Below are 26,875 nucleotides of genomic sequence, written 5' to 3'. Positions count from 1 at the left end.
TCCTCTTTAGTAGACATTTTTTTCGCCGACTAGATTGACCACAAACTTTGTTCATGAGGATCCACACCCTCTTGGTGTTTTACAGGATCCATGTTTTTCTATTTAAGGAGAACATATCCTCGTTGTGGAGCTTTTCCACAAACTTTGTTCTTGAGGATCCACAACTCTCTTGGTATTTTACAGGATCCATGCCTTCCTCCTTAGCACAGCTGGCTAACTTTTGCACAAACTTCCTTCTCCAGGATCTGTGCTTTCCCATTTTGCACAAATCCTTCTCGCTCGCTGGCTCTTCTTCCCCATTACGAGATCCTGTCTTTCGCAATGGCGGCCGCCCGTAAGACGTGACAGGCAAATCACGGGAGCAGACTTTTCTTTTAACCTGTTTTGCGCGACCACGTCCGTCCGACGAAACCTCGGTGCACACAAAAATGGCAAAAGGCGCCCGCACGCCAAGACGCTAGGGTTGAGGGGTGGAGAGGGATGGGCTAGGGGTAAGGGTGCTCACGTGCGTGGCTCCTCGCGCAAGCACGTGCGATTTGCAATTATATTGGACATTCAATATGGAAGTCATTAGGGACGCCAATCCGGCCGCGAAATAAACCGATAAAGATCACTCAGTTGAATTTGTTTTATGTGATTGCATGTCAATAGGCAGACATCGACCGCTGCTCGGAGCCAGTGAACGTGGAAGGGCTAGGGGGTAGGGAGGAAGGAAAAAGATGGAGGAGGAGAAAGGAGGGTAAAAGTGCTGGAGGAAAAGATGGAGACATCCTGGACTATGTCTGTCTCTCTTGTCCCGTCCTCTCAAGCACCTAAGATTTGCTGAGCAAGAGGTATAGGAAGTACGAGAAGGGGTGGGGTGGGGGTTGGGGGCGAGGAGGGGGGGGGGGAAGAGGATAATAGTGTTGGAAGATAAGATGGAAACATCCTGGACTATGGCTGTTCCTCTTGCCCTTTCTTCGCGGGCACCTCAGATTTGCTGAGCTGGAGGTATAAGAACTACACGAACAAGATTGTGACATCGTGAACAACGTCTGTCCCATCATAGTCCTCAGATATACTGAGCAGAAGGCAGAAGAACTAGACGGGACAAGGGGTTGAGGTGGGTGGTGGATCACGGGCTGAAGGAAAAGACGGAGGCATCAAGGGCTATTTGTCCTGAGGTATAAAGCAGTGGGCAGACTAACTACACGAAACAAGGGGTTGGGGTGGGCGGTGGATGACGGTGCTGAAAGAAAAGATGGAGGCATTAAGGGCTGTCTGTTCTCAAATATACAGAGAAGGAGGCAGAGAACTACACGAAACAAGGGGTTGGGGCGGGCGGTGGATGACGGTGCTGAAAGAAAAGATGGAAGCATTAAGGGCAGAAGAACTACACGAACCAAGGGTAATGGCCGTGGTCGGCAAGGAGGGACACCCTGCTGACAATCCCCTTCATCGTTTCTGGTCGCAAGAAACAGGTACTGGCTTTCTGTGGGCTCCTCCCCCTCCCTCCTCCCACCACCACCACTCTCTCTCTCTCTTTCCCTGTCGTTTCAGGCTCCTCAGACCCCCTGAGCAGGAGGTTTAAGAACTACATGAAAAAGGTAGGATTGGAGGCAGCAAGGGGGTAGGCGAATCATAGCGGTGAGGAAAAAGATGGAGACATCCTGGTCTGAGGTCCATAAACCGAAAGTGGGTGTCACCCAAACGGGAGAGAACCAACTGCGGGGTCTGATTCGTTGAAATCACAACAAATCTCAATTTCAAACAATCCAACAGCGTGGCTGGCTCCCACCCGGTTGATAACTTTCTCGTGCACCTCGGCCTGGTCTCTGTCTTTCTCTTAAATCTGGTCCTCTTAGACTTATGTCGATCGGGAGATAAAAGAACTACGTACATGAAAAAGGGATGCGGTCGGTGGTCTCTATAGTAGTTAAGGAAAAGCTGTAGACATCATGAACTATGTCCGACTATTTGTTCCTGTCCTTTCAGGCTCCTCAAACCTGCTCAGCAGGAAACACATGAAATGCGGGTGTGGGGGCAAGGGCGGATTTAAGTGGGAATGGGGTTATGGGGTGTGTGTGGGGGTGGAGGCAAATGTTTTTAATGTTGAAGTAAAGCATGGAGCCATCTGTGACACATTCTCTCCACAAATCTGTCTGCTCGGCTGAACAGGAGGGGAATGGAGCAAGTACAACATGAAAGTGTTCTGCAGCCAGGGTATCGCACAGGAGATCAAGGGATGAAAAGTCATGATGCAAAGTATCAAACGGTGATGCTGAATACATCTCCATTGCAAAAGTCGTGAGGTAGGTAAAGTTGCGAAACAGACGACGTTTCAACGTTCGAAGCCAGAAAACTATGACGTATTGGTGAAGGCTGTCCCTAATTGAGGCCGTAGTTGACTTCGCGAATACTTCAGGAAGTCTTTATATCAATAATTCAGTGCACACACTTCGGGCAACGTGGTTCGCGAAGTAGAAATTGCGATGTCTGAGGACTGGGTGGCCGAGTGGTAACGCACTTGCGCTCGGAAGCGAGAGGTTGCGAGTTCGACCCTGGGTCAGGGCGTTAGCAAATTTCTCCCCCCTTTCCTAACCTAGGTGGTGGGTTCAAGTGCTAGTCTTTCGGATGAGACGAAAAACCGAGGTCCCTTCGTGTACACTACATTGGGGTGTGCACGTTAACGATCCCACGATTGACAAAAGGGTCTTTCCTGGCAAAATTGTACAGGCATAGATAAAAATGTCAACCAAAATATCCGTGTGACTTGGAATAATAGGCCGTGAAAAGTAGGATATGCGCCGAAATGGCTGCAATCTGCTGGCCGATGTGAATGCGTGATGTATTGTGTAAAACTTGAATATGTGCGCAAAATAAATGTACACACACACACACACACACGCACAGAGACACAGACACCCCACACACACACACACACACACACACACATACACAAACACACACACTTAACCCGCACACGCACACGCACACACGCATTTCCCACACGGATATCTTATTGCCCTGCAAATTCATACTTGAACTGTTCGATAAACATTATGAAACATGAAGACGCAGTTAACCGGTCATCCGACATCACAAAAAACATCGGAGATAAAACAAAAGCTCCCCATTTATCTAGTGCATGATGCGTAAAATGTCAGCCATGAACTATCAGATTGTGAGACCCTCTGCCCTCCCAGGAATATCTTTCCCTTCTTTATTTTCCCCCTTTCTGCTTTTGTATTTGATCGAGCCCTACGTAGACGAAAAAAAACACTGTGAGAGAGAGAGAGAGAGAGAGAGAGAGAGAGAGAGAGAGAGAGAGAGAGAGAGAGAGAGAGAGAGAGAGAGAGAGAGAGAGAGCTGAGCTGAACGAACGAACGAACGAACGAACGAACATTTTAGGCTCACGCCCAGTCTTACAATCTGTCCCTGCTAAACTAAGACATAAAAATAATGACAATAAAAGGACAATTGTCAATCGCAATCATACAGTATTACTAATTACAACATTACCTATGCGAATACATAATACATGATAGAACATTGAAATGTACAAGTATGTCAATATAATACAAAGGAAAAGAAAAGTCGACTCGCACACACACGCGCGCCGCATGCATGCAATCACGTTCGCACTCAATACAACACACACACACACACACACACACACACACACACACACACACACACACACACACACACATACACATATGCGCACACACACACACACAGACATATACGCACGTACACACACATACACACGCAGACGCACACACACACACACACACACACACACACACACACGCGCACACATACGCACGTACACACACATACTCACGCAGACACGCAGACACACACACACACACACACACACGCACACGCACACACACACACACACACACACACACACACACACACACACACACAACAACCTCATCATCATCATCATAATGATCATCGTCGACATCATTATCATCATCAACAAAATATATAGAGGTTAGTGATAGCAATGCATTCTTGCTAGAAACAGCTTCAGAATGTAACTGTTCGTGACAACAGATATTTGCGACTAGATGAATACCCGCTTCGCCGGGTACGGCTGCGCCGGGAAGAAGTCGAGCCGAATACCCGGCTGCGCCGGGTGAGTGGCGCACCGTACGCCGGCTTCGAGATTGACGCCACACGAAGGAAAAATAGTAACGGGAATATGGATTGAGCGTTGTGGACAGTGACCTTTTAAAATAGTAACGGGAATATGGATTGACGCCACACGAAGGAAGGGAGATAAACGCAAAACACTGGAGAAGATAAGGAAGAGTTACTGGGAATGGATCTGGGAAGATGAACAGAAAAACCAAAATCGGTTCAGCGCTGCGCGCTGAGAGCACGTGGTGTTGAAAATTCTCATGGACCAGGTTGTGTCCGCGGTGTACCTGAATATGCCCACCAAATTTGAAGCAGATCCATCGAGAACTTTGGCCGTGCATCGCGAACACACACACACACACACACACACACACACACACACACACCCACACACACACACACACCAGGGGCGGATCAGTTCATTTTATGGGGGGGGTTTCCAAAAGTATATTGTGAAGATATGGGTGCGAAGCGCCGAGCCGACGGCGCGAAGCGCCTAGCTTGTTTTTTTGGCTGGGGGGGGGTTCCGGAAACCCCAGAACCCCCCCCCCCTCGTCCGCCCCTGCACACACACACAGACAGACAGACAGACACAAGTCGTATATATATATAGAAGCTGCGATTTGAAGTGTTTAATCGTGCTTGACCCCTTTATTTCACATGGTAACGAATTCCACATTGTTGAGCCCGAAAACGCTAAACTGGTTTTATATAAATCAATACGGGGTAGCGGGGAAATTAATTTGTTTGAGCCATATCTGTCTGTTGCTTTCTGAAATAATGATCGCATGTACTGTGGGGTCTCGTTTATTTGAACCTTAAACATTAAAAGCGCCTTATTAAATAATAACTGATCTTTAAGTGATAAAAAATTAAGGCTGCTAAGCTTTTGATCCGTTGATGTTTGCGGACCCGGCGTGATAAGTTTAGCTGCGCGACGGTGAAGAGAATTTACTTTTTTTAAGTGAACATCGCTGCTACCATCCCAAAGTGTAGATGCATAATTCAGATGAGGTAAAATATGACCAAAATAAAACAACTTGAGTGCTGAGGTATCAGCGTAATGCTTTAATTTGGAGAGAAGGAACACGTTTTTAGATAAGGTTTTGGTAACACGGTTGAGGTGGGACTGCCACTTTAATTCAGCGTCTATTGTGACCCCGAGAACACGATGGCTGGTTACTTGCTCTATGGGTGACTCATTTAAACTGAGATGAAGATTCAGAGGAGCGAGTTGGTGTTTCTGTCGTGTTGTGATCACCATGCATTTAGTTTTGCCTGGGTGTATAATCATTGAGTTTTGTTTACACCAATCAAATATGTTGTTCAAACTCGTTTGAAGAGAGGTTTCAATAGATTGTAAACTTTTACCGGACGTGTAAAGAGACGAGTCGTCTGCAAAAAGGTCATTAATAACCGTCGTGTCTGATATATAGAGTGGTAGATCGTTAATGTAAATGCAAAATAAAAGTGGGCCCAAAACTGATCATTGTGGGACGCCGTGCATTAGCCGTCCTATGGAAGAACGGTTACCATTAAGGGAGACAAACTGCGTTCTGTTCGCTAAATAAGAACGAAAAAAAGGTAAGTAGGATGCGTCGCCTAAATAACAAGATAATTTCTTTAACAGAATTGTGTTATCAACAATATCAGACGCTTTCTTAAAATCGAGGAAGACGGCGCCGACTGTTTCCGAATGGTTAATGGCAGAGAGCCATGTATCGCATAGTTTAACGAGAGCTGTGTGACACGAATGTTTAGGGCGAAATCCTGATTGAGATGGAGCGAAAAGACCATGGCTTTCCTTGTGCAAAAGCAAGCACTTCTGTACATGTTTTTCTGATGGTTTTGATAGAACAGACAATAGCGAAATTGGCCTAAAATTGTTTATGTCGGTTAAGTCTTTTGTTTTGGGAAGTGGAATTACTTTTGCGGTTTTAAATATTTATGGAAACACATTTCGGTCAATACATAAGTTGTACGCATACGTAATTGGCTCAACAAGAAAGGGTAACGAGAGAGAGAGAGAGAGAGAGAGAGAGAGAGAGAGAGAGAGAGAGAGAGAGAGAGAGAGAGAGAGAGAGAGAGAGAGAGAGAGAGAGAGAGAGAGAGAGAGAGAACGTTTTACAGCTTTTCGTGTCCCAAAGTAGCAACAATCAAACCCACCAATGAGAAAATAAATAAAAGGTGCTCATGCATAAAAAAAAAGAGTGAAAGGGATTGAGAAAAGAGACAGAGACAAAAAGAGAGCGAGGGAAGGATATAGAGGGGGGGGGGGGGGTGAGACACTGACACTGACACTGACACTGACACAGTTTAATTGAATATGGGCCTACAGCCCCTTTCAATGGGGGGGTACACATGAATCACAGGAAAAAATAGAAAACATGATATTGAAACGTATGCAAAATACACAGTGGTTTGTTCCAAGCTTTCCTCTATCTATAATCTTGCACATCAATGCTGCCTAATATATACATACAACCGAACAATAAATACAGCAACAACAAAACCTTCAGCGACAATTAATCCTCATTATTATTTAACATTGACAATCTTAACTGAAATGCAAAAAACAAAAACTTTGCTAAATCTACAATTGTTTCTGTGTCTTGTTTTTTAAACATTGTAATCATACTGCCCAACTGATCACCAACACTTAAAAACTGTGCTAAATACTTTATTCTTAGCTCACAATATGTTTGGCATTCAAACAAAAAATGGATTTCGGTCTCTAATTTATCTTCACAAAAGGGGCAACACTTGTTTTCTGTTGAATTTTGGAAGCGATATCTGTGGATATTTATCTGTGAAACGCCCATTCTAAATTGAGCGATGACATTTCTGTACACATCTTTCCATAAAATGTCCACATAACGTTCTTTTTCAAAACAGGCTTTATATTTTCCATACAGTGATAGGCGCTCACTCGAGTCCAAATGATTACGCCAATCATGACAGAAGGAACTGCAGAGCCTCTCCTTCAGTTCTGCAAAAAACACCCTCTCGTTTCCACATCCAAACATCCAAACTTGGTAAAATCCATTTTCACACAGAACTGCCTTTACATGCGTTACCCATGTGATACCACCTTTTTCGTGGAGGTTGAACAACATTTTGTATGCCTTCTTTGAATAAAAATTGTCTGGCTGTCTCAATAACCGTAACCAATATGTAATCAACCTTGTGACTGTTGTCACCCAAAGAGGATACCTACCCAATTCACCATACACAACATCATTGGGAGTTTTATCTACTACGTGCAGAAACCGTTTACATGCAAATAAATGAACACGTTCCAATTGGTCATACTTCTCATAACCCCAAATTTCGGCTCCATATGTTAATACTGGTAATACTTGCGCATCAAATAACTTAAAAAATACATCAAATGAGTTACAACCCATGTTCTTTAAAGTATTCAAAATTTCGATTGTGCTTCGCTTTGCTCTTGTTGCTGCGTCTTCAATTGCGACGCCATAACTATGTCTTGTTGAAAAGGTGAGGCCAAGATATTTATACGAATTTACAACCTCCAACTGATTCCCATCAAAAATCCATTTTTCTCTTGCACTTAGAAATCCGCCTTTTCTGAAAACTATTATTTTTGATTTATCTAGATTTACTCTAAGATTTACTCTAAGACCCAGTCGTTGCATTGCTGTACATAAAACGTTTAACTGGTTCTGTAAGAGAGAAACGAAGAGAGACAGAGACAGAGAGCTTTGGGCATTCCAGAGAACGGAGGGACGCAGACAGAAAGGATGAAATATGGTTCCACCAGGAACTATCAGCCCGGTAATGGTCCATTACCCACCAACAACAACACATTTAGCAACGATTATCAATCGCTATTGATATCCCGCCCGCGGGTGGGTAATATATCAATATTTATCCAACGCCCCAAAACAGCCAACCATTTCCAGTCCACGGGGCCGGACTGGGAGGGGGGGGACCTGCGAGGGCCTGTGTACGTGCGCTAATTACGTTAACAGGTTTCACGCTCATTTTTCATCTTGCAGTCGCCATACCAACGGAGCCAGGGTGGCTGACTGTTGTGTCCTATGGTCTGGCGGTAGATGGCAGCGATGGCCTCAAAAGATGCAGTGGACCATCTGTTTCTGCTTTGGGCAACCATCGATTGTCTTTGGCCTCGACTCCCTCGCTATAAATGCGAGGGTTTAAATACTCGGGTTCTTGCCGGCTCTTGCTAATGAGCGAGACTGGAGTGGAGTTTGAAGGTGGGAGCGGTTTGATATGGGGTAAGGAAAGGGGTGGGAGAGTGGAGAGAGAAATGGGAGGGAGGGAGAAAAGAGGAGAGAGGGAGGGAGAGAGAGTATATGATGTAGGACATAGTCTTTACCAATCCGAGAAGAGTAGAAAGAGAGCGAAAGAGACAGAGAGACGGAGACAGAGAGAGGGATAGAAAGATAGATAGATAAACAGTTAGATAAATAGATAGATAGATAGAAAGAGGGAGAGAGAGAGAGAGCTCAAACTCGAACTCGAACTCGAACTCGAAAACTTTATTACCGAGAGATGATAGCATTAGGTCCATATGGTCCTTTCTTACAGCTAGTCCCTACTATAATACACACATGAAACGAAGAGAGAGAGAGAGAGAGAGAGAGAGAGAGAGAGAGAGAGATACAGACAGACAGACAGACAGACAGACAGACAGACAGACAGACAGACAGCCAGCCAAACAGACAGACAGACAGACAGACAGACAGTAAAAATCGTGCACATTTGCGTAGTATTGAATTTTCTTTTGACGCGATAATGATGTGTGGGGCTAGAAATAGAAATCTTTTAGATAATATTGTGATAGCGATGATTCGTTTATTCTGTAGCGCAGTGGATTTCAACCTAGAACTAACAATGTGTTAATACCTCACGGGGCGTTTCAAACAAAAAACATAAACACGGAGCTTACAAAATACAAATTAGGAACTGATGCTGGTCTGGGGAGAAAAAAACACAAAACATAATGCAAAGTACATACAACAAATTCAAGCGATGTGTATCGGCTCTCAGGCCATAGGTAGATAGATTAATGCCTCCATTAAAAACAAATCTTGGATATCTCTGGATATTTTTGTTGAATGTCGACTCACTTAGGTCGCTTTGTTTACACAATAACGATTCGCACAAATCATTATTGTATGCCTTAATTATCTTGTTCTGTTACAGTATTGAGCTCTATGACTACCGGTGTATGCAAAACAGTTATACACGTTTTAATTAAACGTTCGGTAGCATGCTGCGTTATACAAATGTTCCAGGTCTCTGCAAACAATGTCACACAGGATCAAAAAACAAGAAAGGTAGGTTGTTGGAACGTGTGTTATTGACAAAACAATACATTCACTAATGATATAATAATAATGTATTGTTCTGTCAATAAAAACGTTCCGACAACCTACCTTTCTTGTTTGTTATTTCTGAATTTTGGAACGTTGGCAGTCTCTTTGTTTTTGGATTTATTTTGCAATGTCACACAGGGACAATTTACGCGAAATCATCTTCATTGAACTATTCAACTAGTTCTTTGCGTACTCTGCAGAGGCGTGTTAATCAAAATAATCTAATTTTAAAGTGCTTTCAAGAAGGTTCCATTTTGTTTTTTTGGGGTGTTTTTTTGTTGGTTCTATGCGGGACATGGTGATTTGAAAGAGAAATCATCTGAATGGAAAGTATTTTCAAAAGGCACCAATGGTTCTCCGCGTACGATGCGGAGTAGGAAAATTTCAGAGAAAATATGAAATGAACTGTGTGATTATTTCAAAAGTCTGTACTGGTTCTGTGCAAACGGTGCGCGACAAGAACATTTTACAAAAAAATCATCTGACTTGAAAGTGTATTTAAAAGGGGTCTGCTGGTTCTCTGCAAACTATGCGCGGTATGGACATTTCAAGACAAAACAGAATATTGGGAAATGTATTTCAAATGTGTCCACTGGTAATTTGCTTATTATGCGGAGCAGGAACATTTGACCAACCAAGAAATCATCTGACTTAATTTAAAAAGGGTCTACTAGCTGGTTCATTGTGTCATATGAGGGGTATGGACATTTTTAGACAAAACAGATTATTTGGAACTGCATTTCAAAATTGTTCTACTGGTCTTTTGCCTACTATGCGGGTAGGGATATTTTTTTAGAAAAACCCATTATTTGGAACTGCATTTCAAAATTGTTCTACTGGTCTTTTGCCTATTATGCGGGGTAGGGACATTTTAAGAAAAAAATGATTATTTTGGAACCGCAATTCGAAATTGTTCTACTGGTCTTTTGCCTTCTGTGCGGGGTAGGACATGTTAGAGCCAAGCAGATTATTTGTTACTGCGTTTCAAAATTGTTCACTGGTCTTTTGCCTACGATGCAGAGCAGGGACATGTTTAGAGAAATCATCTGAATTAATCAGCTCAAATGGTTATCTGCACTATGTTGGGGACAGGACATGTTAAGACAACTTATCTGACTTGAAAGTGCTTTTCAAACATTTCTACTGTGCCATGCAAAGCAGAGTTCATAGGAATCATCTGAATTGAAAGAGCATTTCAAACGGCCCTGCTTATTTTCTGCATACTATATTTGGCAAGGACATGATGAGATAATTCCTCTTATTTGGAAGTACACTTCAAGAGGCTGCACTAATTTGAATTATCTGAATTGAAAGAGCATTTCAAAAGGCCCTGCTTTTTCTCTTCATACTATATTTGGCAGGGACATGATTAGACAATTCCTCTTCTTTGGAAGTGCACCTCAAGAGGTTCCGCGCGTTCGTCTTGTGCTCTACGCCAGACACTTTAAGACAAATCATCTTGTATGTGCAATTTCAAAAGGTCCCACTCCGTTTATGCGTACAATTCGTGGCGGAGATTTCTTTTTTTCTTTTCTTCCATAGTGCCCTAACAGTTTTCCCCTGCATCTCTATGTACCATAGCTCAAGCTTTTCCCTTAACTCAAAAGTAAACCAACCAAATTTCAGTTCTAAAAGCCACACAGCCAGACACACAGACCTCCCCACAGTAAAACCGCAAACCAAACAGCCCTTTTCAGCAACGTCGGCTGAACTCAGAGCGACGACTGGATGGAACCATCGATTAGAAAAGGGAAAGAGGGTGGGGGGGGGAGTATTCAAGAGCGGGGTGGGTAGAGGGTAGGGATGGGTGGGTGGATGGAGGGTGGGCCCGGGGGGAGGGGTAGTTAGAAACGGGGTGGTTTAAGAGAGATGGGAGCGGGGGGGTTGAAAAGAAAGTTGTCCCATAATATTCTCGTGTGTGAATATTTCTCTGGGCAAACAGTGAATGGGCGGCGATCAGGCACAAATGCCCGCAGATCCCCCTCGCTTGTCCCTCAAATTGCTAATGCATGTCCTGCCCACACCCAAATGACCCAGGACCTGCCTCGATCAATGCAAGCTTTCATTCGTCTCATAAAGGCTTGCCCAGATTTCTAATTTTGACTGCTTTTCAGCTGCGGCTCCGGGCCGGTGTAAGCCCCTTACGGCGACAGCTCGCTACTTCTGCTTTCCCAGGTTTCGCTTGTCGTGCCTCGACGACCACTCTTTTACCAATTTGGATCTGTGGCTCTGTGGCTCTTGCTCGTTGTTTCTCTGTCGGTCTTTCTGTCTGTCAGTCTGTCTGTTCGTCTGACAGGTTTTTACAATTGTTGCTCTTAGCTTTTGCTTTTCGTGCCTCAACAAACTCTTTTACTTTCTGGAACAGTCTCTTTGTCCACCACAAAAACAGTGAGAAAAGAAAAGAAAAGAGAAAGTGGGCGGTCTCTCACCCACTCACTCCCTCTCTCTGTCTGACTGTTTGTCTGTCTGTCAGTCTAAATTTGAGTCTGTCTGTCTCATTCTCCGTCTCTCCGCCTCTATGTCTTCGTATCTGTCTTTCTCTGTCTGTCTGTCTGTCTGTCTGTCTATCTGTCTCGGTCTCGGTCTGTCTGTCTGTCTGTTTCTCTGTCTCCGTCTGTTTTTGTCTCCCTCTCTGTCTGTCTGTCTATGTCTATGTCTCTGTCTGTCTGTCTGTCTCTCTCTCTCTCTCTCTCTCTCTCTCTCTCTCTCTCTCTCAGTTGCTGGCTCTCTAGTGCGCATGCGTACGTATAAATGTGCATGCGTCCATGCCTGGACACACTCGAATATGCTTATGAATGAAAGCGCGTCCATAAAATGGACACATTTAAAATGTCCTCAGATCTACTCCTTGTCCGCCTCATTTTCCTCTCTTTCCGTGACATTTTCACATCAGGCCAAAGGACGGTCACCAGCATACGCAGGAACTGCGAGTAATGGAAGAAAGATGTCTCAGATGTTCAGCACGTTATAAGTGGTCACGCCACTTGCCCATACAAATGGAATGCGCCATAGACACGCTAGATCATGAACCGGAGTGCACGTGCTATTCGTTTTTGACCTTTTGAATAGATTTAGTGATTCCATGGAGCATGTCAGTGTAACCGAGTGTCAAATGTGACTTACCCTGATCGCGGGGCCAAATGTAACTGAGTGCCCCTTTCTCTACAAACTCAAACAATCAAAGCAAACTGACACAGGTTAAATTACCAGGTTCTATTATTTCCATATGATGGTGAGGGGAAATGTGTGGGAAAACAGGGGTTTACCTTCAATACAAAACTTCCAATGTGTTCTACTCTCTAAAACTAAAACAAACCAAAACAACTCTAAATCCTCACTCTAGAACTATACTTCAAAACTATACTATAGATCCTCACTCTAGAACTATACTCCAGAACTATACTCCAAAACTATACTCCAGATCCTCACTCTAGAACTATAGTCTAAAAAATCAAAAGACCCGATGAAACTCTAATCTAAACAAACGAAGTCTAAAAAAACAACCTAAAAACAATCCCCCCAAAAAAACAATCTAACAAAACCTAATTAAAACCTCGTCTCTTGAACCTAACTGAAACCCCGTCTACTGAACCTAACTGAAACCCCGTCTACTGAACCCTGTCTACTAAAATCCAACTGAAATCTAACTGAACCCCTCTAACGAAACCCCGTCGCACATTCCGCCATTCTGTAAATCACAGAATTCACGTCATAAACATACATAAACAACTCAACAATTTCAACCACCACAAACTAAATCCTTTAACAACAACAAAACACATCATTCCTTCCAAATAACATGCCTACAATACAGTTCTCTCAAACACTCAAACGGTTTTCTAAAACATTCAATAAACAAAAGTTTTCCCGAACATTCAACTCACAAAACAATCTACTTGAACATTCAAATAAATCCTCCCAAAGCAGGTCACAACCCGCATACTTTAACGCTGTTTTACCCATTATATAAAAAGAATAGCATATGAATAACATACCCGTCTCAGAAAAGTCACATTACTGTTTCCTTTCTGCTCGTAGCAAACCTGTCACGCGACCGCTCACTCGACACGTCTGTTCTGTTCGAAGCACCAGCGAAAAGTAAATGCCCCAACCCACAACATCCCGCGTGCCTACATCACAAGGTTAAAACAAATTCAACTCAGAGGGGTGTCGGGCACCGAAAAGCGATCATTTTACCTATGCAAATGAAAGGATCGGCTCTTCCGCCAGACCATTTCAATACAGACAAAACACAGTCTCGGAAACCTTAGTGGATCCCCGATAGTACAGGTTTGAATCCTCGATAGCACAGAGGTACCCCGAGTTCACGGATGCGCAAAAAGTACATGTGTACCGTAACTGTCGCTCGGTCACAAGCTCACATCAGCTTTTAAATAAAATCAAGATTTTCAAAACTTTGGAATAGATTTCTGCTTGTGCTTGATAATGATGCCACCTGTTTTGATTAGATTTAGTATTGTCATAGAACCTGTCAGAATTTATAAAACTTTTGAATAGATTTTTGCTTGTGCTTGATAATGATTAGATTAGATTTAGTATTGTCATAGAACCTGTCAGAATTTATAAAACTTTTGAATAGATTTTTGCTTGTGCTTGATAATGATGCCACCTGTTTTGACAGTTTTAACAGATTTAGTATTACCATGGAACATGTCAGTTTAAAAAACAAATGGATTAGATTGATGCTTTCGCTTGATATGTCACCTGTGTTGACAGTTTGGATAGATTTAGTGTTTGAAGGGAACATGTCGTATGTTGTTGTTGATGAAATGCTGAATAGATTCCTGCTTGTGCTTTCTATGCCTCCTGTTTTCACATTTTGAATAGATTTATTGTTTCTAATGAACTTACATCAGATTTTATAAAAATTGGATAAAAAGAAAAGATGTCTGCTTGTGTTTGATATGCCACATTCTTTCACATTATAAATAGATTTAATGTTTTCAGGAAACACATCAGAATTTTTTATAAGCTAATAATTGTTTGCTTGTGCTTGATATTGTGAATGGATTATAGTTTTGCTTCTTCTGAATAGGTCACCTGTAGATATCGGGCTTAAGTGGAATATATAACCTGTTTGAACAGATGTTGTGCTTAAGCTCAACATACATTCACTCCTTTTGACATTTTTGTATATACTTGGTGCTTTTGCTGAATTTGTCACCCACATAAAAAAAAAATGTTGAATCGATATTTATTTTGCTTTTGTTTGTGTTCTTTGTTTCCTTTTGTTTTGTTGTTGCTTTATGCATAACTTAAGTTTAAATGAGGTGGGTTTTTTGCTGAACATTTGACCTGTTTTGCATTGACGAGGAAATTTGGAAATTTTGAATTGATGTTAATTGCTCTATTGTTAACAATGTTCCTGTTTTTCCAGAATATGTCGCCTTTTTTTAACCGTCATTTTTTCTCTCTAAATATTGCAACTGCTAGAATAATGGAATACCGACTGTATTTTCTCCCACTCGATTCTTTCTCATGTAGGCTACGGCCACACGTCTACATGTAGGTCGGCACGCATGCGTCGATATTTAACTTTGAGCACAGCTTTGTTGTCACATTAATAAGTACCAACCGTGAGTTGAAAAGAGTTTGTTACTGGTGCACATTTTCAAAACACACAGGTGTCTCCATTGCATTGATTCAAATAACCAAAATGCTTTCCGTTGTCTTTATTTCAAATCTGGAATCTGAAAAACATACAAATATGCATATATCCATTGAACATTGGATTTTCCTTCTATGATTTTAATTGATGGGTTTTAACAAAAATAAGATGGCCATTAAAACAAAAACAACAAGAGGCGAAGCCTTCAAGGCTCACGTAAGAAATCGACAAACAGTAACACAAACTCAATCACTCCGTCACACATATACACACACACACACACACACACACACACACACACACACACACACACACACACACACACACACAGTAAGCATAGGTGAAACTGTGCAAGAAAGCGAGACCCTGGATCTGCCAAGTAGTCTCGGCCCGCTCACAATAACAATGACCGAGACTTTCAGTAATTCCTTTGCGTGACGTCTAACCCTCTTACGTCATAATGTGACGTCTTCAAATAGTTTCTATCACACACGTCAAACACTTTTGACCGAGACTGACGTAATCCATAGACTCGGAAATGTTAAAGTTTGTATCACACACACACACACACACGCACGCACGCACGCACGCACGCACAGACAGACAAAGTTTATCATCGCATAGGCTACACTTACGTGAGCCAAAAACCAACGGGCAAAAGTACCCACACTTTTTCTCTGCGCTCAACGGTGCATGCAGCATGTTAGTTACTACATCTCGATCACTTTAAACGATATTTAACCAGCCAGTGAAGTACCATGCCTATTCAAAATTATCCTCTATGCCCAACGGTACATGAAGCATGTTAGTTAAGTACTACATCTCGATCACTTAAAAATATATTTAACCAACCAGTGAAGTAACATGCCTACCCACAATTATCCTCCATAATCAACGGTGCATGAAGCATGTTTGTAACTACATCTCGGTCACTTAAAGAGATATTTAACCAACCAGTGAAGTACCATGCCTACCCACAATTATCCTCCATAATCAGCGGTGCATGAAGCATGTTGGTAACTACATCGCGAGGGTAATTTAAAAGCACTCGGGTGTCTCCGTCTCTTTCATTGGGAAACAATGGCACGGTCTTTCGCTCGTTCATTAAGATTATCTGCTTTTGCCTCGCACGGTCATTCCGATAGATGGCGCCACAGTGTCGACTTCCGGTGAATTGATTTGACGCATGCGCAGCTCCATGGCAACAATACCAGGGGTCCCGTTTCGGTCGGGAGCGAGAAAGGAACAACGACTTTTGTTTGGGGAGCTATGCGAAAGGAGATCAATTATAAGCAGAATAAAGCTGTTTACGGACAGGATTAAGCACTTCGGAGTTTCAGTTGACCTCCGCCATTACAACCCGCTCAACCTTTTGCTTTCTTTCAGTGTCCATTTTGGTTATGCAACGGATCCATATTTTCCCTTTCTCATGGCAAATTTGATCGTTACTTTTTTTTGCACACGTATTTCTATGCCTGTTCTGACACAGGACGCACTTGAAGTTTTGGTGCCCAACACTTTTCTTTCCCCAACTCTCCTCCACTTACCTTTTTGAATGATGATGTGGCTGCAATCATATCTATAATTTCCAACGAGCTGCTTATTTCTTGATAAAAGTTGGTTATTTCATGAGCTCACCTTCCAAACTCTTGAATAGGGCAAAACTGGACGGTCACAATCTCCAAGCAAAATGCTGCATAAATCACGAATTAAATCAAATAGGATTTTAATTGCTTTTTTTTAAAACGAAATTTGCAATTTCATATCTTAGCAGTTGTACACACCGTTTACAGAGGAGAAACACATAGCACAGCAAAGCTCCATGTAAGGTTTGCTAATGAGGATGACTAACTTACCAGAAAGAACTCGAGATACCTGACGTCCACATGATAAGCGAGCATTAAGTTATTCTTAAATTATACAAATACTTACAAAAATACATTGTTTGTGGATTTCCCTAACGTCAATCTTTTGTGCAAAGGCAAACTAAATGATTGTGGATCGTTTGCATTTGTTTTCACTTCTAATTTTGGCTTCGGGGTGACTCAAACAATGACTATTGGTTGGTGGCCGCTAACTGCACACGGTTGGGGGGGGGGGGGGATTCAGAGCTAACTGTGTCATAAACAATCATTGTTAACCATTGTGCAATCTTTCGAAATGGGCAAGGTTGCTTCACCATAGAAATTCTATGCCCCTTTGAATGCAAGCGAAATCGTCTAAATTTTAAGGAACGTCCAAATAATGGATCAATTATCAGATAATGAGTCACTATAATATTGTTTTACTCTCAGTCGTAGGAAAAACAAAATTCATGCTAAACATTCAGTATTTTGAAGACAAGAAAATGTGTCATTTTGCTCACAATTCACATGGCTATAATTATGCATTATCCGAACTGCTTTCTGTGTAGAGTATAATGAATTAATGTTTTGTAAAGCCATTATTTTTTGGTTGTGTTCAAGTGCGGGAATGGAATTGTTTCATATCAAAGGCAGAAAACGAAAACACACACACACACACACACACACACACACACACACACACACACACACACACACACACACACACACACACACACACACACACACTGTGTGACATGTCTGTCCTCTCTAAAGACTGATATGGGTGACAACTCATGAATGTTTCGTTTTGTCTACAATTAAAAATACCATATAATATATATTCTTTTTTTTTTCTTTTCTTTTTATAAATTTCTGTCTGCGATCGATCGAGGGTGGGTTTTTTCCGAAAAGATAAACAGAACGAGTTTGGTAAATGAACACATGAAAAACATACAAGTATGCATGTATCCATTGAACATTGGATTGTCCTTCTTTGAGCAATATGACGTCAGAGTCCGACAAAACTCTTATCTAGGCGTAAAGCCGAGCCTACAAAAGAGTGAATGTTTGAGTGCCTTCAAGCTTACAAAATAAAAATAATTCTAAAAATCGATAAATACATAAATGTAAGTTGTCTTTTTGATCACAAAATGACATTTTACTCATGGACATCTCCACAGTCATTGTTCACCTCGACCGCTGGCGTGGTCTCGGAGGAACACTGACATTCGCGATCTGTGCAAAACGTCATATATGTGTCAAACATACAAAAAAAATACAGTATTCCATGAAAACCGATCACGCAATTCGCTCTTGGATGTTCTGACTTCAATATCGTCAAAAAATGATGAAGGAGTAGCCCATCATTCATACGTTGCTGGGTTATATCTCATTATAACACATGACTTGACCAGTAAAATCTATAACTTGCATCTACTTCTTCTTCGTTTTCCCCATGCATCTTTGAACTGTGCAGTCTAGATGCAATTGGATTTGCTAACATTTCTTTGGCTAAATCAAAACAAGAAACAAGAAGAGAAAAAAATCATTAGTAGTTGCTGCTTTACCTAATCTTAAAATATTAAATAGCCGACCATATGAATTGGAGTGAAAAACTAAAAGAGAGACATAGATGCGAAAGTGAAGAGGGAGAGCATAATTATCAACATATATTAGCCAGTAATTAGCATAGAGAGAGAGAGAGTGGGATGGGGAGGGGGAGGGGGGTGCAGACCGAGACAGAACAGGAAAGACAGACAGGCATACAGACGTACCGACAGTGTAAGATAGACAGTGAACACACAAAGCACAACAAGAAAAACACACACACACACAAACACACACAGAACAACGCACTCACACACCAACACACACACACACACACACACACACACACACGCAAGCACGCACGCATACACACACACACACATTCGCACACACACACACTCACACATACACACATTCGCACACACACACACTCACACATACACACACACACACACACACACACACACACACAAACACACAAACACACACACAGATAAACTGTATACAAAGCAGACACTTTTTCCACAAGAATAGACAAATCGTTACCTGAATCAACGATGGCGAAGACGAAAAAAGCCTTGCAGCAGACAGACCTCCCAAATCGTGCCCCCAAACGGACAAGAAGTTAACAAGAATCTTCTGATCACGCAGCGAAACACGAAAGCATTGCTCCCACTTTTGTCACTTTTGTTCGCTGTCACCAGAGTTCAACAAAGTCCTCCAAAGACTTCTCACGGAAAGTCGCGAGCCTTCTGACAGACACGAGATGGTCTCTTTCCTGAACTCTCAATCGACGTCTTCGCTGTCGTTCTCCAGACGAGTACTGGCTTCAGAGCAGGCTCTTCTCCTTCTACTTATACTGCTGGGGCGTGGGTGGCTTGAATGAATATTCACACGGTAAGCCCCAACTACGTCACCAACGCGCCAGCGTTTTGCGTAAGGCTGAATGAATGGATGGATGGATGAATGAATAAATGAGGGAGTGAGTGAGTGAAATGATTGAGAGTGACGTTTGGTTTTGTGGGTGTCAACGTTTGCAAGAAATATCCAGAAAAAGAAAACGGTTTGTCTTTTTTCTTCTTTTTTGGAATTGTCAGCTTTCTGTCTTCAAGACACGTATTCAGCACTAAGTTGACACCGACTTCTACGTCCTTTTCTGGACATGCAGGTTCCAGTCTCGTAGTAGAAGCAACAACTGAACAAAACGTCTTTTCCGAAGCCACGCACAATATATATTCCTCGAAAAAAGAGCTGAAGTTTTTCAGTGTAGCAAACTAATCAGGGTGCTTAGTTGCCGTTTAAGTCATTGTTTCCCACGAAACTTCAACGCACACAATAAATCATCAGGTTCTAGATACGTACAATCAAGCTTCCATTCAGTTCCAGAATCACCTCAGCTGTATAACTCACTAAACGAACTCACGCCAGGTGGAATCACCACAGACCGGCGTCTACCCGAGTGTACTGTCGCAGCAGTACTGTATGTTTCTACCCGCACAGCAGGGGAGAGAGCGAGTGAGACAGATAAAGACGGACTGCAGAGGTCTACCCGGACTGCGGACATGGTGAGAGCGGGATGGTGTGACAAGGGGGAGGGAGGAGGGGGAGGAAGATGACCAGTGGAGGGAGGGGCGGGCAGCAGAAGTCAATAGAAGCCATCAGGCGGCTGTGTGACGACTGTGGTGCGGTCTCGCCCGCAGCGTGGGACATCGCGAGACCTTGTTGGTGACGCCACGTGTTTTTGGTCTCCAAAGCTATGCCATTAATAGCCCTGTAGTTGGAGAGAAAAAAATAATTGTTGAAATCTTCGTTTGCTGTTTCTTCACGTCGTTATGTTTCTTACTTAACTTAATTTTGGAATAGTAATTACCATGTGTGGTATCGCCTGTAGAGTGAGACAGCAAAACTATGATGCCGACACCCCCGATTAGCCTCTAAAAACCAGGCCGTTAGTATTCTGTAGCTGAAGAGAAAATGACTGTTGGAATCTTCGTTTGCACTATTTTGCCCTCGTGACTTGTTTCACTTAAACTTTATTTTGGAATAATAACTTGGTGTAGTGCCGCCTGCAGCGTCGGACATCGTGAGACTATGTTGCTGACAGTACCACGTGTCTTTAAGCTCCAAAAGCTATGTCATCAGAAGCCCTGGAGCTGGAGACAATAATTAATGAATGTTGGAATCTTCCTTTGCTGAATGTACCCCTTCATGATTTTTTTACTCAACTTTATTTTATAGTAATGATGACTTTGGTTTTTTGTCGCCTGCAGCGTGGGATTTTTCTTACTTAACTTTATTTTGGAATAATGATAACGGTGTGTGGTGTCGCTTGCACCGTAGGACATGGCAAGCTATGTTGGCGAAATAACCACACGGCGCATGTCGTCAGTCTCCAAAAGTGAGGACATTAGTGTTATGTAGCTGTAGAGAGAATGAGTGAATGTTGGGGTCTTCTATTGCTTTAATAGAAATATCATTACAATCGCTCATATTTTTTTTTCTGATTTCACTTTTATTTGGAATACCTGCAGCTTTGGACGTTGCGAAACTGTTCCTGAAATAAACGTTCTGCGATCTCCACATTTCTGTAGCTGAATATTTGATGCTGTATTTTTTCTCAAATTATTCTCTATCATTTCAACATAGTTTAAATTACTAATGATCTGCAGATGGGAAATTACAAGACTATGTTGCCGAAACCATCTATCTTCCAACTATATCTGCCATTAGTAGCAGTTTAGTAAACTCACTGAATAGAGAATGACTAAAATCTGTCAACCTCTTTTTGCTGTATTTTTTTTCCATTTCACTTTATTTTTAAAAATGTGAAACGTTTGAACGTTAAGGCCTCTCTTAATTGAGCCTACAATTGACTTAGCAAAGGCTTCGCGAAGTCTTTTTACCTAAAATCCAGTGCCAAAGCTTCGTACCTCGAGCAGATATATCACACTGTATGAGACTATGTTGTCGTCAAAACGTGTCTTTTGTCTCCAAAGTTACGAAATTAGTTGCCATTGTTTATGTGCGTATGTGTGTGTGTGTGTGTGTGTGTGTGTGTGTGTGTGTGTGTGTGTGTGTGTGTGTGCGTGTGTGTGTGTGTTGGTGTGTGTGTGTGTGTGTGTGTGAGTCTGTCTGTCTGTCTGTCTGTCTGTCTGTCTGTCTGTGTCTGTCTGTTTGTTTTCTTTGCATGATGTGCTATCGGAGACACCACGCCCACGCTATCAGTGAAAGGTTACTGGCTTATTCAAACTTAATCAGTTATACGTAGTTGATGAGAACGTAAATGCTTGCTTTGGGGAGATGGGGGTTAGGGAGCGTAGTTTCCTGATTTGAAGGGAATTGTAACCAAACGCTTTTTGTATTTGTTTTGGTTTTGGGCTATTTCTTTAATTTGGTGTTCGTTCTGTTCTCTTTTGTCTTCATTTTGCTGGGGTTTTATTTTATGTTCGTTTTGTTTGTTGTTGTTTTTCCATTCTGGATTATTAATTGTCTGCAGATGAGAACTATGAAACCATGCTACGTCCATTGTTTGAAAGTTACTCCATTTACTAATTATATGGCTGAAGAGGACCATGCCTATCTTCTGATTTTAGTTTGAGCCTTTTGCCTTACCTGTACGACAGAGCAGTTTTGAAGGATAATAGAAGTGAAAGAGAAGAGGATTTTTTTTGGACGAATTAAAACTTACAAAAATCATCGTCTCCGCAGCTTGCCAAACTGAGAGTCAGTACACAGTAAAAAGAAGAAAATAAAACAGAAAAAAAAGAAGCAGTTACTGAAAATAAGTACATTTGGCGGCATGGAAAAACGAAGGCCAGTACACATAACATCGACAGTCAGCAGAACTCATTCATAAAGCTCCATTCTTCTCAAGGGCTTCGAGATTGAAGTGTGCTTTTTTAAAGGAGAAGGCCAAGAGGAAATGTGGGCCGAGGGCGGAGGAGGGAGGGGAGGTTGAAGGATGGGGATGCTGGCAGAGAGAGGACTGGTTGGGGTGGGGTGGGGTAGGGGGGGGGGGGTGGGGGAGTATGAAAAAAGGGCGGCTGAAGGGAGGATGAGGGAAGGTGGGCTGGCAGAGAGAAATGGGGACATTGTCCAAAGGTTCCAACGACTTTTCAGTCTGAACAGGATTCTTGGTCTGAGTGCTGCCTTTTGTTGAGGAACGTGCGGAGAGTTTCTTCTTCTGGAAAGGCCGGCTCATCTTGAACAAGACATGGACAAACCTTTAATCAACCGGCAGAGCAAGAGAGAGAGAGAGAGAGAGAGAGAGAGAGAGAGATACACACACACAGAGACAGAGAGAGAGACAGAGACAGAGACAGAGACAGAGAGAGAGAGACAAAGACAGAGAGAGAGACACACAGAGAGAGACAAACAGAGACAGAGAGAGAGAGGGAGAGAGACAGAGACAGAGACAGAGACAGAGAGAGACAGACAGAGACAGAGAGAGAGACAGACAGAGACAGAGAGAGGGAGAGAGAGAGAGACACAGAGAGAGAGACAGACAGAGAGAGAGACAGAGAAAGCGAGAGACAGAGAGAATTGAATTGAATTGAACTGAACTTTATTTAACAAGGATTAAGATTTAAGGCTACGCCTTTTCTTACAATCTGTCCTTGGGACGCACAGACACACAATGATAAAATTGAAAAATTACAAATTAAAAAGTTAAAAAGTTTACCAACAAAAGGAGGTCAGAAAACTTCAGCACGTGATGATAAAGATGACGATGATGATGATGATGATGATGATGATGATGATGATGATGACGATGATGATGATGATGATGATGAAGATGAGGCATGAAGAGCATACATATGTGGTTATTCATAAAATCAAATGCATACTATGCAAGCAATTATAAGTACAAGCTGGTAGCAATCGAACATGTAGCAATAGTAGGGGAAGGGCTCCTAATATATATAGGTTTGTTTGTTTGTTTGTTTGTTTGCTTAACGCCCAGCCGACCACGAAGGGCCATATCAGGGCGGTGCTGCTTTGACATATAACGTGCGCCACACACAAGACAGAAGTCGCAGCACAGGCTTCATGTCTCACCCAGTCACATTATTCTGACACCGGACCAACCAGTCCTAGCACTAACCCCATAATGCCAGACGCCAGGCGGAGCAGCCACTAGATTGCCAATTTTAAAGTCTTAGGTATGACCCGGCCGGGGTTCGAACCCACGACCTCCCAATCACGGGGGCGGACGCCTTACCACTAGGCCAACCGTGCCGGTATATATAGGTTACACACTCCGAGTTCTGATTATCTTGCATATTTTCCCGAGGGTCGATTTTCATGTATTACCGAGCCTTTGGCGAGGTAATACATGAAAATCGACCCGAGGGAAAATATGCAAGATATTCAGGACGAGGTGTGTAAGCTATTTATCCCATTACTCCGACGTTTTCATTAAAAACACTTACTTTTTCCACTAAAACCTGCCCGTGCCTGTTTTCAGCTTGCCAAAAGCCTCCGCAGTCGAAATTCATGTCAATGAATCCATGCGCAAAGCTAGTTCCCATTTGTCAGCATAATGGACGGCGTCATTCGACTTGTATGTGGACATTCAGTCATTCATATTGCTTATAAAAAGGTCTGCTATCTGCTTTTACATTTTGAAAGTCATTTTAAAATATCCCTGTGTATATTTGACATCGGCTTTCGTTATACTCAATTCGGCATACCGGGTTTATATTTTTACCAGAATTGCGCACGATAATGGCAGCGCAACAAATTCAGTTCGGGCCGTGCTGGTTTGATCGTTGACCCAAGTCAGTTCGCATGCAGTGTTACTGTTTGTCAGTCGGGGATAGAAATGTTGGCTGTCATCGCGCTGTTCTGTTTTGGTTTTCACACGTACACGTGGATCACTTACATATTCAGTCGTCGGGTTTTGGTGAGCCAAAGCTTCAATACTTCGCCTGTTGTAGACGTTAAGCAATAAAGCTTGGAAGCTGTATGTCGGCACTGAGAGTCGGTCGCGGTACATCGCTTTCTACTTTGTCCCGGTCTTGAGTTTGAACACCTAAGGTTGGATACATCTAACACCTCACATCCTCTTCTCTTCCCCATATATCTTAACTGTATCTCCAACTTCTTTTCGTCTTCTTCTTTTCATTTTGGTGCACCTCCCTCATTTGTCGCTGAACCCCGCAGTTGACTCGACTCGGATTCACTGACACAAGCCCGTCTAGCAGACGACAGTTCGAACAGTCTTGAACAGCACGGTTGCAAGCAGATTCACCTATCAATCGAAGCAATACACTTAAAGCCAAAGCAAATAACCAAATGAGAAAACCTAACGTTTGATTTGACTTCATGGTGAGTCTTCTGATAATTGTTTTGGCATTGGAATGGATCTCAACGGGTTCCCAGCTACGACAACTTTTCCAGAGTTATGCACCGCAGGCATGCCTTCGACAATCGATGTCAGTTTCAGATTGAGTTTTCGAACTACCAGGTGACTGGCGCGTGCTCTCTCTCTCTCTCTCTCTCTCTCTCTCTCCCTCCCTCCCTCTCCCTCTCTCTCTCTCTCTCTCTCTCTCTCTCTCTCTCTCTCTCTCTCTCTCTCTCTCTCTCTCTCTCTCTCTCTCTCACGGTTCTGTGTAGATGGCTGTCTGTGTAAAAATTAGGGAGTATCGTCCCTTGATCCCACTCGCGATACTCGTTGAACATGCCTTTGACCATGCAGTCGCTTCAGCCAGCGAAATATCTCGACTCCGCTCTTTAAATCCATGCAGAATGTGCGTATCGTATGAAGTATTCTTTATTTTCTCAATATTGACACATGTAGGCCTGTACCTATACGTGATATTGACTTTGACACCACAAAATATTTCAGTCGTATGTTGAAAAAAGTAGTCCATCTGTAAACTCTGAATATGCAGATGACCTCTATAAATTATTCAATTGTACTCTGAAATCAAAGACAATGACCAATGACAGTTGAGATCGAAACTCGGTTGTGATGGGATATCCATATGGTTGTGATGGAATATTCAGAATAATCACCTCCTCAGCTAACAGAGACAAAGAGGCAGGTCATGGGATAAGGACCACTTTTTGTTTCATGCTGATAACTAGCTTGTTTTCTTGCGAAGAAGTTTCATTTTGTGTTTGGTAGTCCTTCTCTCTTAGGATAACCGTTAGGCCTAATGAGAGTGAAATAGCTTTGATAGACATACAGCAAAAATTAAATACAGAAAAAAATCACAAATGGTCCATTTTAGGAGCCTGGGCGCCTGATATGAACCAGTGAAGCGGCCTTCACGAATCACTGTAAAAAGCCCCCTATACTTCAAAATAACATGATACAACTTAGTGTGCAAGTCAGACTAATTAAAATATGCTTGAGATTTATCTGTTTCGGGTTGATGAGAGCATTATTTGAAGCACACCAGGAAACTAAAGAAGCTAAAGAAGCTTATCAAAAACAGAGTGAAAATAAGTGAAATTATCAACTTCCACGAAAAAAAGACTATTTGTTATATTTGTTTGAAATCTTGAGGGCTAGTTATAGGTTATTTACAGCAAGCTTCTTAATGAATTAATGAAAATAACCTTTAGCTTTTATTTTCTTCGATTTGTTGAAGGTGGTCCATATTAGGGGACTCACACATACTTTGAGATTTTGCTATTATTTTTTGGAGAGGGAGAGAGAGAGAGTCAGTCAGTCAGAATGGTTTAATTGCTAGGCAATATGCCCATTGCAAGTGGGGATGTCTTTGGGGAAGGGTATTCGAACACTCAAATATCGAAACCGAAAGCGACAGTGCACACAGTTACAGAAATTACACGAATGTGAGTGTCCGTTCCAACTGACATTTCAACATGGCAGGTGTGTCGCGCTCTGAACGAGGCTAAAATGTCCGTTCAATGCCCATTGTCTTTCACAATACTGGCACACGATTTCAGGTTCGATCGCGAAACGTGTGTTAACCGAGGTAGAACCGGATCAGGTCAATGAGTATCTTTAGTCTTGCTTGGATTTGCTGTAGATGGTGCTGGTGTATCTTCCATCTTTCCACTGGTCTCCACGAGGCGAGCTGCTGCATGTAGCCCAGTTCTTCTGGAATCATGTTCTTCGAACCCTGCTTGATGAACCAGAATGTTACTCCGTCGCTGCACACCGCACTATGTGGGTTGGACACAAGCACTAAATCGTCCGTCTCGAAAATATACAGAGGTTCTTCGGAGTTGTCATTTGTCACAATTCTGTGAAGTGTGTTGTTCCTGCGCCTGTCCCGCAGACGACGTTGCAACGGCCTGTCCATGATTGTCCCAGTGTACTTTTTAACCGTGTCTAAAGGATTATCCTCTGCTGGGTCAAAACAGTTTTCTCCAGG

General features: G+C 42.5%; 2 protein-coding genes across 2 annotated transcripts in view; one reads left to right on the top strand and one right to left on the bottom strand.

The window, feature by feature from the left end:
• LOC138982153 (synaptic vesicular amine transporter-like) overlaps positions 1–20,059 on the bottom strand; it is an 86,291-nt gene extending 66,232 nt beyond the window's left edge. The window contains exon 1 of the mRNA XM_070355374.1: positions 19,068–20,059. The gene's annotated coding sequence lies outside the window, so the exon portion shown is untranslated. The remainder of the gene's footprint in view (positions 1–19,067) is intronic.
• The window catches only part of LOC138982156 (uncharacterized), a 383,732-nt gene that overhangs the window by 250,912 nt on the left and 105,945 nt on the right, over positions 1–26,875 (top strand). The window lies entirely within an intron of this gene.

The sequence above is a fragment of the Littorina saxatilis genome, linkage group LG12, assembly GCF_037325665.1.
Source record: "Littorina saxatilis isolate snail1 linkage group LG12, US_GU_Lsax_2.0, whole genome shotgun sequence".
NCBI classification, from domain to species: Eukaryota; Metazoa; Mollusca; class Gastropoda; order Littorinimorpha; family Littorinidae; genus Littorina; species Littorina saxatilis.
Note: the sequence above shows the minus strand (reverse complement) of the source record. Positions and strands in the feature narration are given on the sequence as shown.